General features: G+C 42.9%; 1 protein-coding gene and 1 pseudogene across 1 annotated transcript in view; one reads left to right on the forward strand and one right to left on the reverse strand.

Annotated features, from left to right (window-relative positions):
• The window catches only part of GNA14 (G protein subunit alpha 14), a 227156-nt gene that overhangs the window by 155057 nt on the left and 54631 nt on the right, over window positions 1–17468 (reverse strand). The gene's annotated exons all lie outside the window — the stretch shown is intronic.
• LOC116475176 (nuclear transport factor 2-like) lies at window positions 3400–3785 on the forward strand (annotated as a pseudogene).

Here is a 17468-nt window from a genome sequence, read left to right on the forward strand (position 1 = left end):
AATATTTTCCAGGGTAAATGACATATGACATTATGAAAATATGAGCCTCATATGCTAACCTGAAAATGTCAAATATTTGAACCCCACCTTATCAGCAAATAGCTCAGAAATTTACGCCTCTTCCTTGCTAACCTCCAGCATTTTCCATAAGGTAGTAGTACGTGCATGCACAGAAATCTAATAAAACACATGGAAACACCCTTTAAAACAGTTACACTCCGATTTTCTGCAAGCAATTAAAAATTAAGGGCTTTAGGCTAGACACCAGAGATGCTTGCTAATATGCAGATCCACAGGCTGTTTGAAGAGTTAGTGGGTAAAAAAGACTCTCATCCTAAATTAAAATTACTCAATAACTCATTTTACTTACAACCAAGCTAAATGAGCTTGGACACCTGAATTTACTGCCTTGGGGGAAAGGAGAGTAAGTTACTGCCCCATATTTTCTTAAATACTGTATATTCCAATGAAAGAATTCCAGATAAATCCTATGTTCTCCGAAATGAAAGTTCAGAGCTTTACCAATTTGGTTAGTATAACAATAAAATAGAGTTCAGCTCTCAGAACTTGCTTTATCCTCCATCTATATCGATATTTAACAAGTGGGTCTCATAAACTCAAGTCTTAGTGGATTCAGGTCAAGATGCTTTAAAAAACAAACATATTTGATCATCCTACAAGGGTGGGGCAGTCCTCCCTCTAGGACTGTCATCAGCGAGACATGACTTCTATTCACCAAAGAGACTTTCAAGGGCCAGGTTACCATCAACACATGGAGAATCATTTTAGCATAGCCTCCTTAAACTTCTGATATTCCCCATCTGCAGATTAGACACTCTGAGAACCTTCCTGTTTACTGACCATTTTCAATGAGGGCTCTGTAGAATCGAGAAGGAGGATGACAGAAGGAGTTGCAGGAGGTACTTTGGAATTGCTCTTCCCATCAAATGGCCTCAAAACTTGTTCTCCCAGTAGTCATGTTTTTTTTAAGGAAGTGAACAAAGAAATCATAAATACTCCTATCTCACCATTTAAGAGTTAGTATTACTGCAGTATGAAGATACTCATCATCAGAACCCACAGACGATAGGTCAAGGGTTGTGGAGTGAAACCATGAATGGTCATGGCAACAAGATTAAGTCTTGGCCAGGCACGGTGGCTCATGCCTGTAATCCTAGCACCTTGGGAGGCTGAGGCAGGCAGATCACGAGGTCAAGAGATCAAAACAATCCTAGCCAACATGGTGAAACCCTGTCTCTACTAAAAAAATACAAAATTTAGCTGAGTGTGGTGGCGCACACCTGTAGTCCCAGCTACTCAGAAGGCTGAGGCAGTAGAATCGCTTGAACCCGGGAGGTGGAGATTTTAGTGAGCCAAGATCGTGCCATTACACTCCAGCCTGGCAACAGAGTGAGACTCCGTCTCAAACAAAACAAAAACAAACAAACTAAAAGATTAAGTCTTGCTTGCCTTTTATCTGAGGATCATTGGGCCTGCCCTGCATCAGTGGCCCTGTGATTTCAGTCTCTCACACAACTCTAGAAAACTCTATTATATCTAGGGCCAATGACAGTTTTATATGGCTTGAAAAACTTGTTTAGACCTTGCTTGATATTGTGCTTCCAATATGAGTCAACTATTGGAATAGATACAATATTGAAAAATATCAATCTGGAACTAGAAAAGGACATGTTTAGTCACAGGTTGCTACAACCTTGAGATATAGATGAGCACCATATGTCTTAAAACTCATAAAATTTAAAAAATTGAATGAAGATAAAATATTTTCATGCAAATCTTTTCATAGCCTTGGTTTAGAGACTGTCCTTGAAACATTTATCCCACTTAAAACCTTAACCTCATACTTCCCATATCGTAGTTTGGTTGAAACCTCATTTCCGCACAAATTTTGTCCCTGTGAAGAGGTAGGTTTCAAATACAAAGAGGATTCATTACTGGAAAAGGGAATTAACCAGCTGGGTAAGAGGGGCAGAGACTATAAGTGCACCTAGAATACTGAGATCGTCTTCGTTAACAATAAGGCCTTCCACTTGATGGGCATCCAAAACACAGACTTGTGGGCCTAAACAATGCTGTGGCCCTTATCTCGGACTATAAGGTGACGCTGGCTATGATGTCTGGGCAACTGCTGGGCCACTGCCTCTGCTCTATTCTCTAGGCCATTTAGCCATTGGAGGCTGGCAGTGAGCTGCCCAATATGGGATAAGGATGTCTCTACCCAGGATCTCTGAGATCTAGGGCATCAGTCCCACCCTATGTCACACCTATAAAGTTGGATTACTGGAGCATGTGACTGGCCCTCAGGCACTAGGAACAAATAAGGAGTCTTCACTCTAAGGCTGGGCACAACTGAATGCGAAGGAGCAGAGCAGGTGGAGTTGACAATTGTCTTCAGATGAGAAGACATTGCCAACAAACACCTCAACTATTCTCCCATACCCACAGGCTACTGGGAATAAATGCTCTCTGCAGGGAGGGTGTGTGTGGGGAAGGGGTTGCCTCAAGTCCTGCCCTTCCCCAACAATAGACAAAGATTTGGAACCAGAGACCAGCTGCTTGTCCGAGCTGATACTGGTTCTGGTTTCATGATCAGTCAACGACCTTGAGGCACATTCTTTTAATTTCCCCAAAATCTAGTTGCTCCAGTTTTATAAAGTGATGTTAACTTTGCAAATTCAAAGGAAATCTTGATGTCTGCAAGTCCCTGGTCTTGGGCTTTTCACAGACCCATTGTTCTTCCTTCAGCCATTTAAGGTTACTTTCTATAGGCATGCCAAATAGACTCTACATTTCCCCCCATATAGACATTTCAACGACAGTCTCACCAAGATGCAAAAATGGGCTCGATTTTATGTTTCCTTTAGGTCTGACTCACTCACTTAAGTCAATGGCAAGTCCTAACTTGTTCAATTGTGAAGTGCTTGGACAGAAATTACTATTATAAGAGTGATGTTTTTACACTTTCCAGTGATGCCCCTTCCTTGCCACCAATCCCCTTGCTAGGTGATTCATTTCTATCCTTCTCCACATTCCTCTTGGGAGCACACTTGAATCTAGTCATTTATTCATTCAAAATCTATTAAGAACCTATTATGAACCAGGGCTTTGGGAATTTTTGCCTTCTTCTGGCAATTTTTAGGTGGGTTAGAAATATTCCCGGCCCACTTGTAGCTTCCTTCCATTCTCATTTAATATACAGCACATAACTAGGGTGACCGTATGTCCTGGTTTGCCTGGAACAGTTCTAGTTTGTGCCCATTATGCAAGCATAACTCTCAATAGTGCCCACTTGGGTCACAAACCACACTGGGTTGTCGCTGCCACTGCTGCCATAGTGCCAGCCCCTTGGGTCTCTGCAAGGCCAGGTGATGCTCCAGAATGGGAGATAAGCTGATTTTGGAGCAGACTGAATCCAGCTTCATTCAACATTACTACCAGTTATTTGATAAAAATAGAACCCAAATAGGTACAATTTACATTGACGCGTCATGCCTTACGTGGGAAGGACAGCAATTCCAGGGGAAAGCTGCCATTGTGGAGAAGTTGTCTAGCCTTCTGTTCCAGAAAATCCAGTACAGCATCACAGGCACAGGACCATTAGCCCACACCAGATAGCTGCATCATCAGCATGGTTGTGGGTGAACTTAAGGTAGATGAAGACCCCATCATCGGGTTCCACCACATGTTCCTATTAAAGAATATCAGTGAAGCTTGGGTTTAGCACCAATGACATGTTCAGGCTTGCTCTGCTCAACTTTGGCTGACCTCCTGTCAGCCAGGCACTCACACTGTTTCCTCCTCACTCCTCTTCTCATACTATTCCTACTCCTCCAGATGCTCCAAATATCATACACAAATGAGCAGGGCCACGATGGGAGTGTGCGCAGTGTGCTGCTGCCACCAAGGTGTTGTGCATGATGTTTGGATACTAGAATAGTTGCATCCAATGAGAGAAGTTTGTATTGTACCAGTGCATGCCTCGGTAATACATGGATGTGCATGCAAGTAATACAAAAGGTCATCTTTTAAAAGAATCTACTGACGAGTTGCTCTAGTAACCCAAAGAAGTGAAGGAGAAAGCAGCTGCCTCACTGCCCAGACATTGATTTCTTCAGAAGTTTCAATGCTTAAAGATACAATAAAGGCACACACACACACACACACACACACACACACACACACAAAATAGTGCCCACCTTTACTCAGACTATCTCAGTTTGAATTATAAATGACTTGGTCACCCTAAAGATAACTAGATCTATCTGCAGTTCTCATAGACTTTATGCAGGGTGTGTTTATGGGCAAGGGGATGTGGGAGTGGAAGGAGTCCCATTTACAGGGACCACATGAAACCTTAGTTATGTCTAGGCTGAGACAGGCTGCAAGAGGAAACCATGAAGCTTGCTGCCATCTTTTAAGAATTATGTTTGGAATCAGTTCTTTTCAGAGGGAGCTAACAGAGAGGTTGACAGCATAGAGTCCATAGCCAGACCTCCTGGCACTACCATTTCCTAGCTATGGGCAAATCTTCTCACCTCTCCGTGCCCTGGTTTCCTCATATGTAAAATGAAGACAATCATAGTACCTACTTCATATGGTTGTAAAGATAACATGAGTCAATGTACCTGGCACATCCAAACTGCTATGACATGTTTTCTGCCACAAATGATTGCCCTGGATTCAGATCCAAGTCCGAGACAACTACACAGTGGCTGGACAGAAGGGAGGTCAACTTTCAAGGGAATTTTGGTGCAAAAGACTCTGGTTCAGACATTGGTAAAATTACCCCAATGAGATCCTTTTAGGAAGTAAATGCTTGATAAACAAGGCAGGTCACTGAAGTTGTATCTCAAGTTTGGCCCAGTCACAGAATCCTTAGGACCCAGGGTAGCTGAATGCCTGAAGAAACAATCATCCATTCCACATTCCTGTGGATGCTTCTTATCATCTCTCATCATCCAACTTCATCTGTCGGTGGCTCTCCTCTACCACCTTAAATAAATACAGGGAGGACGGGCCAAGCTTGATTCACAGAGGAAGAGGTGCATGAAAAATCTGGAACCTCAGAACTTTGACATCAACAGGAACGTTCCTATTCTGAACTCTTAAATTGTAACACCCTTCTCTTCAATCACAACATCAGATCAATCCAGCTCCCTGAAGCTCATAAACACCTTGGGCTCCTTGGAGCCTCCATTGTTACACAAATTATTTTTTCTCCATTTTCATTTTCTTTCCTCCACAACCTGGATCATGCCTCCTATCACTGTAATGCCCTTTCAGCAACACTTTACTTTCATCTCCCAGTGTTTGTCCACCCAAGGCACAAAAGCTTCCAATTCTGGATTGATCCCACTTGACACAAGAAAACCCCAAAGGAACTGCAGAATATTTTAGGTTTGTGCTGCTACTCAGTTATAGTTCACAACTTCAATGGGCCCTCGGTGGTGTGCTTTCCTTTCTGTGGTCTAACTCACTAGCCTTCCACCTTGATCCTTTTCCTCTACAATTTTACCAACCTCTCTCCCCTTCCCCTACTGCTTTCCACCAGGCACGTAAACCTTGTTTGAGAAACACTGACCGGCCAGGATAGAGTCCAATCTCCTTAAGTGCTGTCCACCTGCCTCCCCTGAGATCTTGTCCATTACCTTGAACTTATAGTTTGCCATCACTCAATGACAATTTGCATGCCCATTTTGTGTAAGCGGTTGTATCTATCTGAATTGTTTCCACTTCAGTCCACCAGATAAATATTTCTGAACTTTTCAAACACAACCCCCTTCACTCCCTCATCTCAGCTGCCACAAGATTTAATCACTTGTTCCAGTCATATGACTTGACACCTCCTGTCATCGGTCTGATATACAGACTTATAGCAGGCAATCACAGATACATTGTGCAACACCTCCTGTTGTTGCCCATGTATCTGTGGTTGCCTAACATGGGTCTGTATATCTGTATTTGCCACAAGACGTTGAGCTCTGTAAAGTCAAGGGCCTGGGCTTGCTCATCTTTCTCTGCTCAGGGAACTGGGAAGTCTCCAGGAGACACTCAAAAACCATTGACTGATTAATGGAAACCTCACTCTGACTGGCAAGGCTTGATTTTCACACCTGTACCCAGCTATGTTAAATCAAGATACCCAGTGATGAATGCAGTGCTAGCATCTGAAATTGTCGGTCAAACTGCAAATATAACAGAAGGCAGTGCTCAGAGACTTCCCAGCAGCACTCACTGCTGCAAAGCTCAGAGGTCTTGGGATAGGCACGAGAACTTCACCCTATCTCTAATTGGGCTAATTCTCCCGAACAAACGATGAGATAACGCAGTCTTTGTTTTGTGAATCTGATCAGGAAATGCAAACCAGACGTTAAAGACTGAGTTCGGGTATAAGGGGCTGGGAGCAGAGAAGAAAACAATCAAGGAAGACAAGAAAGCATTAAATTTATACCCGAGGTCATGAGAGCTTCAGCTAAAAAGGCAGATAAACAGCAGGCAGCTGGGAAATGTCGAAAAGCTCCGGCAACAGAAAACCCCAATTCAAGGAATCTGGACTCCTCTGACTCCAGATTCCAAAACAAAGGATTTCTCTGCAAGTTCATGAAGTTCCAGTAAAACTGTTTGGAATTTTACTGGTTTTATGTTCTCCTTGATTAAGAAGTTGGGACTTTTTAAAACTCTTTTCAGATGATTTCTGCTTGACTCTTTGCTGACCTACTTCTGAGTGTATGTGTGAGAGACCCGAAACAGCCTAACTCCTGTGTCTACAAGCTTGAGATGAGATCCCTACATCATCTCCTCTCCAAGCTTTCAGCCCTCTAACCGACTCCCCCACTCCAAAAAATCCTTGATCAGCCCCTAAACTAATGTTTCTAAAACTTTTCTGTGCATACCACCTGGGGATCTTGTTAAAAATGCAGAGTCTGACTCAGTAAGTCCGGGGTGTGGTCTGCAAGTCAGCATTTCTAACACACCCCCAGCCAAAGCCATTGCCTCAGGTCGGAGGACCACTGCTGGAGTAGCAAGGTTCTACCCCTCCATTAGTGGACCCAAAAGACGTCATCCAAGGGACAAACACGATGCTCCATTGATCTGCAGAATAAAGTATCTGAATTTTAAGTTACATTTATCTAAAAACATAAAATCTCAACAAACACAGCTAACCTCACTTGGTCTGTCAGATGACCTCCCAACAGAGAATGTGTGAAAAGGAATACTGAGACAAGGGCAAAAATAAAATTCTGCAACTCAGAGCAGTAGACAGCAGTGGACTCACTTGTTCATTCCCATTCAGCTTACTGCTTAAACAGTGCCAAGAAACTGCAAAAGGTAACATTAAGAATCTACCTCTACCATTCAAAGCCGGTCTAGCAGTTCAAAATGATAATAAAGATTATTTGGAATATAGGCTTATAGTCATCTTTAATGCTGACCTTGATAGTATATTGCATCTGAAAATAGTATATGCTTATGATTTTAAAGTAATAATCCCGAATTTGAAGAGTACATATGCAAACATTATTTTACTGATGGGGTGTGCAAAGTTTGGAGACCACTGTTCTATACTACCAGCTTGCCTTTCCTTTCACCAGAGAATAAACATCCCTAGCCTCCACCCTCCCAACCCATACTGTCTCCAGTCGTGTGACTTATCCCCCCCCACCCCCCACCACCACAACCAATATTTCAGCTGAAGCAGTAGCAGGAAGAGCCAGCAAGCCCAAACTCAGATGACGCCAAGGGGCAGGGAGGTGTTACAGGAAAGTGGTCCAGATCCAGACCCCAGGAAAGGGTTCTTGGATCTCATGCAAGAATGAATTCAGGGTGAGTCCGTAAAGTGAAAGCAAGTTTATTAAGAAAGTAAAGGAATGAAAGAATGGCTACTCCATAGACAGAGCAGCCTCAAGGGCTGCTGGTTGCCTATTTTTATGGTTATTTCTTGATTATATACTAAATAAGGGATGAGCTATCCATGCATCCCCTTTTCAGACCATATAGGGTAACTTCCTGACGTTGCCATGGCATTTGTAAACTGTCATGGAGCTGGTGGGAGTGTAGCTATGAGGACAATCAGAGGTCACTCATGGCTGTCTTGGTTTTGGTGGGATTTAGCCGGCTTCTTCACCGCAACTTGTTTTATCAGCAAGGTCTTTATAACCTGTATCTTGTGCCGACCTCCTATCTCATCCTGTGACTTAGAATGCCGAACCGTCTGGGAATGCAGCCCAGTAGGTTTCAGCCTCATTTCACCCAGCTCCTATTCAAGATGGAGTTGTCCTGGTTCACACGCCTCTGACAGAGGGATCACAGAATCTTAAAGAGGGAAGAGTGCGTATAAGACCAGAATTTGCCACCCCAAAATACGACCATAGGAGACCAGAATATTCCATCCCAAAATATGCCTTTTAGGCATAAGAATTATTTTGAGCTGATTATTTTGAGAAACTACAGACACAGAAGTTCCAAACACAGAGTTGAAGTTTCCTTTTGTAAGGGAAATTTATATCTACAAAGAAAATCTCCGTTTGTAAGGGTATCTCCCTCTCTGTATCAGGAAGAGAAGGATGACTCACTATAGTCAATGAAGAAGGCACAACTTAAAGCTGCATAACAAACCTTACCCTTCTTTACCATGCTTTTCCTGGGTAGCTCCCCATAACTGGACTTCCCCCAACACCCTTGTGACCATTTCTCTGACCATTACTCCAATGGCATGATTCCAGTCTCCTGGCCTCTCATCTCTGAATGTGACCTGCTTTGCCTATATGCCTCTGTAGGTATGGAGCACAAAGTGGAATTCCTCACCTAAAGGGTAGTATGACCAGCACAGAACAGCACAGGAGTATCACCCCCCTTTTCTCAGATAGTGTACCTCTACTAATATAGCCTGTGATGTCTATCCAATAAATCCCAAATGGTTTTATTGGTGCTTGTCCCCTGCTATATCTTCCTCATTTATAATTCCAGATTTCCCTCTTGGGCTGCGGGAGGTTTTTAGACCTTTATGTTGTTAGATTTCATTTATTATTATTTAGTATTACCTTCTTATGCCTGTAATGTATTATTGTTTTTGCCTTCCCAAAATGTTTGCTCTTCTGTCTGTAACAGTATTTCTATTTATTTTCCAGGCAGTCTTAGTGGTGCTAACAATCAAGTGGCTTGCCTTGTTCTGACCTGAGTGCTCTGAGTGTTTGCCAAACACTCCCCAGGCTACAACAGCCGTGCTCCCCTCTGAAATCAGGACGTAAGAATTGAAAGAAACTGGAACAGATACATCACTTACTCCTGGTATCCAGAACCCCAGAGCATCTTTCCCACAAATTGGTTATAACAAATTACCACAAACTCGGTGGTTTAAAAGAACACCAATTAGGGGTCTAGCATCCAAAATATATAAAGAGCTCTTTTTTCATATACATCCATAATATATAAAGATCTCTCACAACAACAAAAAGATAACCAGCCCGATTTTTAAAAAAGGTCAAAAAAAATGGAGATTTCCTCAAAAAAGATATATAGTCCACAAGCACATGGAAAAATGCTTGACATCATTAGTCATTAGAGAAATGCAAATACAATTCAGAGTGAGGTGCTACTTCAATCCCACTAATGAAGTGGCATAGTTGTCTGGGGTAAATACCTGAGGTTTGTTGTCCCACACCAAGGGAATCAAGGACACGGACACTCAAGAAGTAAGTTTAAGAGCAGAGGCTTAATAGGCGAAAGAAAGAGAACAGCTCTCTCTCCTGCGGACAGAGGGGCGGCCAAGTGGGCCTTCTAGTCCGTGGCAAAGTGCGCAGAGTTTTACAGATGAGCTTGAGGAGGCGGTGTCTGATTTACATAAGGCCCAAAAATTGGTTGGACCAGGTGTGTCATTTACATAGTGCGTGAAGAAGCTGGCCACCCCACCCTAACCTTTTATTATGCAGACGGGTTCTCTACCTGGCCAGCGCCATGTTGCATGTTCCTTTACGGTACCTGTAGTTGACAGAAAAAGGAAGATGGAACCTCCATGTTGAACATGCCTGGTCCCCCAGGTAGCACTTTCCTATTGGCACAGCTGCAGGCATTCACCTGTGCAAGCTTCCAACTTGCTTACCTGTATGTCTGCAGCTCGATTTTACAGGCGGTTTTTTTTTTTTTTTTTATAGAAAAGAAATGATTTGGGGGCTGGCTTTTTATTAAAGGAAAACCTTACCAAGGACTCTCTTACCTTCACTATCTGACTAAATAATTTCTTTCTAGCTCCTGTATCATTTGGATGGCTATACTTAGAAAAGAAAAGAACAAGTGTTGATTAGGATGTGGAGAATTGGAAACCTTATGCATTCCAGTTATTTGGTGGGAATGTAAAATGGTTCAGCTGTTATGGAAAATAATTTGGCAGTTTCTCAAAAAGTTAAACATAGAATTACCACACGACCCAGCAATTCCACTTCCAAGCATATATACCCCCAATACTGAAAGCAGGTACTCAGATTAGTATCTATATTCACATGTTCATAGCAGCACTATTCACAATAGCCAAAATGTAGAAACAGCCCAAATATCTATCAATCGATGAATAGCTAAAGTTATTGTGGTATTTATATACAATGGAATATTATTCAGCCATGAAAGGAATGAGGTACTGGCACATGCTACAACATGGGTGAACTTTAAAATATTTGCTAAGCAAAAGAAGGCAGAAGACGCAAAAGTCACATAAGATTGGATTTCTATGAAATATCCGTAGTGACAGAACACAGATTGGTGGTTATCTGGGGGAGGTGGGACAAAGGGATGGGGAGCGAATGCCTAGTATTTATGGAGTTTCTTTCTGGGCTCATGAAAATGTTTTGGACCTAGATAGAGTGTTTGCATAATACTGTGAATGTACTAAATGCCGCTGAATTGTTTGCTTTAAAATGGTTGCTTTTATTTAGTGAATTTCACTGCAATTGAAACACACGCACACAAGCACACACATACACACACAAGTTTATTCTCTCATAGTTCTGGATTTCAAAAATCCTAAAACCTAGGGGTTGGAGGGCTCTGTTCCTTCTGGAGGCTCTAGGGGAGGCTTCATTCCGTGCCTTTTTCTGGCTTCTAGAGGCCAACTGCCTTCCTTGGCTTTGGCCCCTTCCTCCATCTTCAAAGCCAGCAGTGACTTCAAATTCCTGTCTCAGTGATGTCTGCTTCAGTCATCACATCGTCTTCTCTGACTCTGGCCCTCCTGCATCCCTTTTATAAGGACCCTTGTATTACATTGGTTCTACCTGAATAGTCAAGAACACTCTCCCGATTTCAAGATCCTAATCCCATCTGCAAAGTCCCTTTTGCCATGTCAAGTAACATATTCAGTTTTCAGGGATTCAAAGGTGGACATCTTTGGGGGGCTATCAACTCCATCCACCACACCCTGACATCCCTTCAGTGAACTCTTTTTCTTCCTTCAGTTAGCCAGTGTCTGTTGCTTGCAACCACAGAACATTAATTGATAAAATACTTCCTGTTTTTCAGCACTGTATTTTGAATGAAGAATGTGAAAGTAACAAGCAGGACTTGGTGATTTCTTGATCCTAGTGGAGAATGACTAAGGAAATCTGCAGGAATTTCACATTTAGCACAATGCTTTCCCCAGGAGCTAGGAAGCCTGGAGAGCAGATGCTTAGGAAGTGTCTGACAGCTGAATGAGTCACAGGGTGAGAAGAGAAGGAAAGTTTAAAGCCTTTAATCAGAGGATATAGAAGCAGGGATAAGACTGAACAGAGAGGAGCAAGGAAGCAGGAAAATGTATTTCATATAAAAATCTAAGTTAGAAGGCAGGTTAGCACACATAGCATAAAAATTGCTAATCACCCTTCTTTGTCAGGTGACACCCTCCTACTATCAAGCCTGAATCTGAGTCAGAGGTCACCTCAGCCCCAGGAAGTCCTTCTGATGTGCCCAGACAGAATTAACAGCTTTCTCTGTTCCACAAATATATACTGGGTGCTTACTGTGTTGCTCTGAACAAATGCAGTCGCAGAAAATTCTTCAAAAGAAGGAAACTGCTTTTGCCACTGTCTAAAAGTGCTTGGGACACATTGGGGGCTCACACGCTAGCCACGTTTTTAAAAGCCACGGGCCAGCACAGCTAAAAAGAACTGTTTGTTTGCTTTAGACATTAACATTCAAAGCCATCTTTATTTATATTCCATTTCATACAGACCCTTCAATATATTTTTAAAAATCAAACTTGGAATCACAGCACTTTTGTATGCCCTAGGAATCTATTATAGCTCAGTAACTTTTAGGACCAGTTTACCAAAACCTGGCACTGGTTTTCACAGGTGCATTTCTTGCAAGCCAAACTGGCCTGACAAGCAAATAAATGCTCATTTGCAGGGTCATTCTAGCTCTCTGATGGGCCAGGCCACTTCATTTCCCAGAGCCTCTTAAGGAGGAAGCTGTTTGACTTTCTGCCTCAAACAAACTGTGAGTATTACCAATTCCTTTGACTTTGACCTAGAAATTTTATTCATGCAAAATGGAGTGAGTTTGGTTTTTTTTTTTGTAAGTCAGGGTTCCTGGAAGAGCAGAGAACACTCTTTGTTTAATGTGTCACCTTAGGGTTCAGACATCACTTATATTTCATTCTCAAAAGCCATCACATGAGTCAGCCCTGTCTTTACAGGTACTGTGTTTGTTGAAAGGGGAGAGGGTTGTTTGCTCATCCAGGGTGGAGAAACCTCGGAGAATAGCTGGATATTGCCTTTTTCCTCCACCCTCGGGCTATGGCCTATAGTCAGTACACAGTGGGTAAACCGCAGGTTGCCTAAAGCAACCATGATAGCCAGAGTTGCCCGGAAAAGCACATTGTCATTTGGATGGCGACACTCGATTTTAATTATGACCATCCAGAGTCACTGCCTTCCATACCAAGACCTTGACTTCCTAAAACAACACACTATGAACTACATCTTTTATAATCAGGGAAACATCAAATATGAGTAAAATCAATGCCTCTTCTCCCCTAAAAGGATAAGGAAACCAGTACAAAGTCAGGTTTGTTTTGTTTTGAGATAGAGTCTTGCTCTGTCACCCAGGCTGGAGTGCAGTGGCGCAATAACGGCTCACTGCAACCTCAGCCTCCCAGGTTCAAGTGATTCTCCTGCCTCAGCCTCCCAAGTAGCTGGAACTACAGATGCCTGCCACCACATCCGGCTAATTTTTGTATTTTTAGTAAAGACAGGGTTTCACCACATTGGCCAGGCTGGTCTCAAAGTCCTGACTTCAGTGATTCACCCTCCTCGGCCTCCCAAAGTGCTGGGATTACAGGCATGAGCCACCGCACCCGGCCCCAAGTCAGTTTTAAGCTCAGCAAAACTCCCCATCATTTTCCTAACCTTAGTGATCAAGTCCTAAGAAATTTCTTCCTATAAAATAACGTTTCTAGGCTAGGGCTTTGCACTGAAGGGGACTGATGTGTTCACATTCTCGAGGGAGTACAGGTAAGATTCGCAACAAAACCAGCACAATCAACCTACAGACATACGTGGTGAGCATAATTTCACATTTTCTATGTGCCACAGAATTATTCTTCCTCTTTGCTTATCTGCTGGAAAATAGCATGGCATGGCATGGCTACCAGGTGTCCCACATATTCCAGGACAGCCTTGATTTCTTGTATTCTTTCCTGCTGTCCCCCACATCTGCTCAGTCTTGTCCAAGCCGTGTGAACCAGTGTCTGCTTCAGAATGAAGGGCAGATGTAGTGTAGCACAGGGCAAGAGAAGTAACCCTTTTGAAGACCCGTTCAACTCATGGGACAAACAAAGGTAATACTTAGGTTACTCATTTAAAAAAAATAAGATTATGACAAAGTTATTAGGAAGATACTATCACTTATTAATATAAGCATCCCACACATGAGCAAATTTTCAGAGAATTAAGAAATTCTAGAATTGAAGTGGATCTTAAACCCTTAGAAAAGCACAGGCCAAGCATCCAAATAGGTAAGGATGACATGTCACACACATTACACATATTTTTATTTTAAAATTGCTATTACCACAGGCCAGAGCATAAATAATACACCAGACCTCTTTTGGGGGGCAAAAGATTCCATGTTCTTCTCTAGGAATAAAGAACCACGGGTCACAACCTTGAAAGACTCGGTAAACTTAAAGTCATCTCATTTTGAGTGACAGACAGTGAATGTCCAGGTGAATTTCCTCTTGCCCTCCAGGAAGGCAGACATTGCACTGAAATCCTGCATTTTCAGGATGATCACACAGTTTCCGAGTAGAATCATCCTGATTGTACCCTTCCTACAGCGGGTGTTTTCCCTGCTACATAGGCCTCCCGAAGTGCTGGGATTACAGGCATGAGCCACCACACCCAGCCTACATCAAATTGCTTCTTAATATCAAGCTGTCTTGGTTGAGTTGAAGGCTCCATCCTTGTCCACAGATCTTTGAGTATCTGGTGTGAAGTTACAGGAAGATAGAGTACTAGGATTTTTTTAAAAAGAATAGATTTCTCTCTCATTCTCTCTCCCTCTTTTAAATCTGGGCACCAGATGGGGCCAACTATCCAGGCCTTAGAATCAAATGTCCCTGGACTCAAATTCTGGTCCCTCCCTCTCTAGCTGTATGATCCTAGGGGACTCCCATTAGACCCAATTTCCTCAGGTGTCAAATGAAGATAATTAACAATACCTACCTCTACCTTGGTTTGTTAGGGTGAGAAGCATAGTTTATGGAAAACATTCAGTACAGTAGTATGTCATATGGTAGCATAGTGCCTGGCTCTCTTTGATCAAACATGTCTCTTACATTAGTCCAGATTATTGTTCTATGTGGTAAACCCACTCCCTGCTCAAAAACCTTTATTAGCTCTCCATTCTAACAGGATAATTTTAAATATCCCGTCTGGCACTCAAGGTCCTCTGACTTGCTTTCTAGATAGATTTCCCGTAATACTTCTCATGCACCCAACAGCCTAGCTCTCTGTGAACCACCTGAGTTTCTTGTTCACGTCCAGCACTTTCTTCTCTCAGCCTGGGGTGCTTGAATCCTTTCCTAACATCTAAGTAGGAGGTTGTGAACTAATAACTGTGTAATTGTGTGGGGTGTGTGTGTGTGTGTGCATACACGCGCATGTGTTAACCCTGATGGCATAAGTGAAGGACAGTGAATGACCATGTTAACTTGCTCTAAGAGATAAGGCTTGCTTTTATTAGCTGTCAGAAATTGGGAGATTTCACTGAAAAGTAGATTTCTAGATTCTCATAGTATAAAAGATCTGTGTAAGATCTGGCCCCTTTGGGTCTATGTTCCCAGGGAGTAACATTAAATTTGCCTGGGTAGTGGCCACCCCTTTAGGGGAGACAAGCTTTCTCCAGTTTACCCCAGTCACCACCACTCCCTATAGCACCGCACCAGCCTGAATGACTCATGAAGTTATTCCCTGCTTCCTCTCTAAACATTCGAGTTTGTAATCCCCGATCTAAATCTTACAGATCCTCAACCCTTCATAAATTCTTTCTTGATTTTTCTGTGTTAAAAGTACTTTTTCTCCCTCTTTTTTAGTTCCATATGTCACTGGTCTCCTTGTTGTAGGATCCTTTATCTTCTTGCTTTATTGCCCTTCCTGAAGGACAAACCACTTGACACAGAACCCGTAACTGGACTGTGCCTCGTTTAGCACCAAATACAAGCAGGTATTTGATTATTATTAACACTTTTAACTCAACAAAAAACAGGTATGTAATCATGGGAAAGTCACAGCTCACAAAGTATGCAGGCTTTTCTTCCTGGGCTGGGCTGTTTCAATGATCAATTATTCCTAGGAAAAGGCATTAAGGGAGCGGGGTAAAGGGCAGGGGGAAGGTCTACTGTGGGGGAGAAGGAGTTGCACTTACAATAGCCCAATGCTCAATTTCAAACTTTGTCCTAGATTCATTTGCAGGAAAAACAATTCTTTGATACTCTAATAAGAGATGTGTTGTAACTCTACACTTCGTTAGCACTTAATTTTGTTCTGTGTGTTGTCAGAGACGTTATTCCCTTACAATCACACAAAAACCATGAGTAGCAAGGCAGTGTTATTACCTCCAATTACAAAGGTAAAAGCTGAAGCTGTAGTCTGCACGATCAAAATACCCTCCCTAACATTCCTTTTTTTTTTTTTTTTTTTTTAAACGGAGTCTCACTGTATTGTCCAGGCTGGAGTGCAGTGGTGTGATCTTGGCTCACTGCAACCTCCACCTCCCAGGTTCAAGCCTCCCAAGTAACTGGGATTACAGGCGCACACTACCAAGCCAGGCTAATTTTATATTTTTAGTAGAGATGGGGTTTCATCATGTTGGCCAGGCTGGTCTCGAACTCCTGACCTCAGGTGATCCACCCACCTCAGCCTCCCAAAGTGCTGGAATTACAGGCGTGAACCACCGCGCCTGACTTTTGAAGGCTGAAGGAGATGCAAGGCCTCCTGGGGGCAGGGCAGCCAGCTGCTGTGAGCTTGGAGCCTGACAGCAACCTGTCAATTTGCACCATCTAAGCTCTGATCAGGGCTGTCACAACACATCCTGTAAAGAATCACCATCGCTCTCTTTCCAACACATTCTCCTTTTCAGCTATGCTGTCCAAGGACACATTGGCAATGCAGAGCAAGGCTGAAAGAAAAACAAACAGAAGTCAAATGTGCACGTAGTTTTAAAAGCTTGCTTGAAAGTGTTTTTACTCTTCCCTCCTAGTGAGCACACGAGAGTCTGATCATACTGGAGCTGCCTTATATTGTACAATGAATGGTTCACCACTTAGAAAGTACTTTGTAGAACTGCTTCCTTTTTGCCTAATGCATCAGAATCTAAGAAGCCAGTTCACAAGCAAGGCCTCATCTGCTGGATTCTCTGTAGCATAGGGGAGGTGATGTGGTTGGGCAGGGAGGGGTGAAACGCCATCGTAGCACAGAGTGAATAAATTGAAAACAGTTACAGGGATAAGGAAATAAGTCAGCAGCAACACAGTGGAGCAACAGAGTCAAAAAGTCTTGAGTATAGAGCTGGGAATTCAGAGGCTGGGGCAGGCCCACTCTTTGAATCTAGGCTGTTGTTTTTCCAGACAGCATTTCTAGTCCAAGATGGAGACCAGGTCTGCCTCTGCCTTTTCTGCCAGGGCAGACACTTCAAAAGCCCACCAGCACTCTCCAGCCACTCCACGTCGGCTCCGAGTGTGGAAGGAAAAGGCAAGTTTCCATGAACTATCTACTGCTCTGGTCTCCAGCTGGCCCTAAATAGAACAAGCACCAAAAACAAATCAAAATGAGTTTTACACCCAAAGTATCAAGTATTTACAGGTAGTCTGCTGAGTTCTGAAGAACTTGAGCTGAGGTGACACTCGAAGCTATCAAGCTTGTCAGTCAGAAAAATGTCCTTTTTCTTAGTCTCTCTCCATTGTGAAAGGGGCCCCACACTCA

The sequence above is a fragment of the Hylobates moloch genome, unplaced genomic scaffold (assembly GCF_009828535.3).
Source record: "Hylobates moloch isolate HMO894 unplaced genomic scaffold, HMol_V3 SCAFFOLD_10, whole genome shotgun sequence".
Lineage (NCBI taxonomy): Eukaryota > Metazoa > Chordata > Mammalia > Primates > Hylobatidae > Hylobates > Hylobates moloch.